Raw genomic sequence first — 3,435 nt, 5'->3', positions numbered from 1 at the left:
ACTTTAGGAGACATCTAGACACAAGGCATAACAATTTATCAGGAACCTGAGAGAAAAGGCCTTAGCAAGATTCCATTTGCTTATCTGTAGTAGCACGGGAGCCTTGCTTTTTGAAGAGAAATGTCAAGTCTTCCAGAAGCTCATAATGCTGCAGAATTCAGGACCAGACCAAAAGGAAGACAACAGCACCAGAAGAACTTCAAAAGGCATATAGGTTTATTACACTGTCAGGCTGATGGGAATCTCAGTTCCAAATCATCAGCCCTGTCCTGAAGTTAGCAGTCACTTACATAGGTCTTCAGAAGAAAGTATATAAAGCAAGTAACATAATATTTTACAGTTAGCTACACGTCTTCATCATATGTTGCTAGGCAGGATTTAGTCTATATGAATTAAATGAGGTTACTATCATATAACATGGAGGAAGAATCCCTCATTGTCTGAAACTGAGCAGAGGTGTCTTTGAAGTGATAACTCTCTGGAACATATGAGCAGTTGGTCTTGAGGGTGGATACTAGGTATTTCCCTGGGCCAGCAGCTGGCAGAACTCTGTTGCTATACTTTTGTATACTCTGTTCAATTTGGCCTAAATTAAGAAGAAATTGTAAGATTTTTGTGGCCTCTAGATCTACTACCACATCAAAGAATAGAAATAGCCTCCCATTTAGCCCAATTTGGGGTATGTTTTGAACCCATAGACCTATTGGTAGTAATCAGTGCCAGGAGATGTCTCTTGGAAAAATTTTGCCAGAGCTCTTTTAGGATCTGGTTGGCTCTCTCAACCTTTCTGAAAGGCAGAGGTCTTGATGTAGAATAGAGATTGTACTTTATTCCTAAACACCCTGAGTTACTTGAGTGGTAAAAGAAAGCCCATTTTCACTCTGGAGGGACTGTAGATCCAAATCAGGGAATTATTTCTTTAATAAGCACCTTGACTATCTCCACATCCCTTTCTGAAAAAGTAGGAAAAGCTTCAATCTGGCCTGTAAAATGTCTATTTGAATCAATATCCATTTAAATTCCCTTCATTGCCAGATTCCTTCCAGATATATCCTTTGCTTTTATACAGGTTATAATGAAGGAGATGATTGGTGCCTTCCAGGGCTACTGAAGGCAGAGTGGGTGAGCTTTGCAGTTTTTGTTAGTTGCCCAGGCAACCTCCAGTTCCTGTTACAGTTCCTGTTACAGTTCCTGTTACAGTTCTGTTACCTGTTATGTTCCTGTTACCTCCAGTTCCTGTTACAGTTCTTATTACTTTCATCTCTTAGAAATGGCTATCATTACAATGCATGGCTGGTCGCACTGTAAGAATCAGTTGATCACTGCCAAATTCTTTGCTTTTTGCTTGCAAACCCCATGAAAGCCTCCCTCCCTGAGCCTTCAAAGCCTGACTTTTTCAGAGCTCAATGCCTATCAATGTAAATGAATCTGCCTTCAAAGCCTAGGTGATGTTTCAGTGTCTTGTTTCCTTTTCAATTTCATTAATCAGCTTGAGAAGTAGTGGTGTCAGGTCTTCTCCAAATTTGTTTTAAAATTCAGCAGTGAATCCATCAGGGCCTGAGCTTTTCTTTGTTTTGAATTACATCTTCAACTTCCTGGACTGATATTGGGTTATTTAGAATTTATATAGCTTCTCAATTCAGCTTTGATAATTCACATGTATCTAGGATTCTGTTTTTTCTGCATTTTTCACCTTACTAGAATACATGACCTCAAAGTAGGTATTGATTATATTCTGGATTTCTGCGGGATCTATTGTGAGTTCACTCTTTTCATTCTTTGTGTGTGTGTGTGTGTGTGTGTGTGTGTGTGTGTGTGTGTGTCTTTTTCTTTTTTATCGGTACCAGGGACCGAACTCATGACCACACACTTGCAAGGCAGGCGCTTATGCCACCGAGCTAAATCCCAGCCCTCCCTTTTCATTCTTGGTTGCATGAATTTGAGTGTTTCCTTTTTTTAAATAAGGTTGGTTAAGGATTTGTCAATTTTATTTACTCTTTCAAAGATCCAACTATATGGATCACTGATTCTTTGCATTGGTTTCTGAGTCTTTATTGCATTAATTTCTGCTGATATTTTCATAATTTTCCCCCTCATATGAGCTCTGGGTTTGACTTGCTTTTCTTTTTCTAGAAGCTTGAGGTTTAACATTAGGTTATTATTTGAGCTCACTGTTTTCCTTATGTGGGTGTTCACCACTAAAAATTTCCTGCTTTCATTATGTTCCACATGTTCCAGTCTGTTGTACTGGCATTATCATTTAATTGTAGAAACTGTCTTATTCCTTCTTTAACTTTGTCTGTGATCCATTATTTATTCAGGAGGTTATTAATTAATTCTCATGTGTTTATGAAGCTTTTGTGGTTTCTTTTGCCACCAATTTCAAATTTTATTGCATTGTGGTCTTAAGATGCATGGTGTAATTTCAATTCCTCTGCACTTACTTAAGCATGTTCTATGAGCTAATATGTGGTCTGTTTTGCAGAATGTCCCATGTGTAGTTGAGAAGAATACATATTTTGATGCTATAGTGTTAAACACTCTGTAGACTCCTACTAAGTCCATTTCTTTCAAGATGTGGTTCAGTTCTGACCCTTCTTTGTTGAGTTTTTGTGTAATTGACCCAACAGAGCAATTTGCAAGACTCTTTCTCAACACAAAAATTTTAATAGAGCTGGGGCTGGCCCTGAATCAAGGTTGGCAGCTTCCTGATGCTGTTGGTTTCAAGCAGGAGCCTAAAGAGATGTCTTTCCATGATCTGTTGGCCATTTCAGAACTTGGGCAGTAAAACGGTCAGTTCATTAGAAAGAAACAGCTTGATGCAACCTACCCTCACCCCATGAGCAGCTGTGAGTGTGGCAGGCTGCAGCAGCCCAGGACAGGAGCTACCAATGTTTACTGGGACCCATGCCATGCTGGGACCTAGAGCACCAGGAAACCAAGCAACCCCTGCACTCCCGGTGAGTGGCTGTGAGTGTGGCAGCCTCCGGTAGCCCAGGAAGGGAGCCACTGGCATTTACTGGGACCTGCGCCATGCTGGGACCTGGAGTGCTAGGAAACCAAGCAACCCCTTCCCCCTGCCTGTTTTGTTTTGTTGAACTTCAATATACATGAAAGTATGGACAGTTATTTTGAAGAGAACGAGAGACTCTACGACAGCCAATAGTGACTTCCATATTGTCTGGTTTTGAGGACTTAAATCGCCTTCCTCATTCTGTTCAGATCAGTTTTATACTATGTTGTTTTGTATGAATTCTCTGTATGTGAAGACATGGACAACTATTTGGAAGAAAACAAGAGACATTATGATAGTGAAGATCTCAGGTCATCTAGCTTTGAAATTTATATCTCTTACATTGCTTTCTTATGTCTTATTTTGTCCTGTTTTGTTGTGTTTAATTTTACCCCCTTTAAAATAAAAATTAAAATTTTTTT

At 39.6% G+C, this 3,435-nt stretch overlaps 1 non-coding gene across 1 annotated transcript; it reads left to right on the top strand.

Annotated features, from left to right (window-relative positions):
- Positions 1-2,680: 2,680 nt before the first annotated feature.
- On the top strand, positions 2,681-2,817 carry LOC111754649 (small nucleolar RNA SNORA2/SNORA34 family). Its single transcript, XR_002789331.1, has one exon. It is a non-coding gene; the product is annotated as a small nucleolar RNA SNORA2/SNORA34 family (small nucleolar RNA).
- Positions 2,818-3,435: the final 618 nt, after the last annotated feature.

The sequence above is a fragment of the Cavia porcellus genome, unplaced genomic scaffold, assembly GCF_034190915.1.
Source record: "Cavia porcellus strain 051 isolate PalLab524CR breed Dunkin Hartley unplaced genomic scaffold, mCavPor4.1 scaffold_10, whole genome shotgun sequence".
Taxonomy (NCBI): Eukaryota; Metazoa; Chordata; class Mammalia; order Rodentia; family Caviidae; genus Cavia; species Cavia porcellus.
Note: the sequence above shows the minus strand (reverse complement) of the source record. Positions and strands in the feature narration are given on the sequence as shown.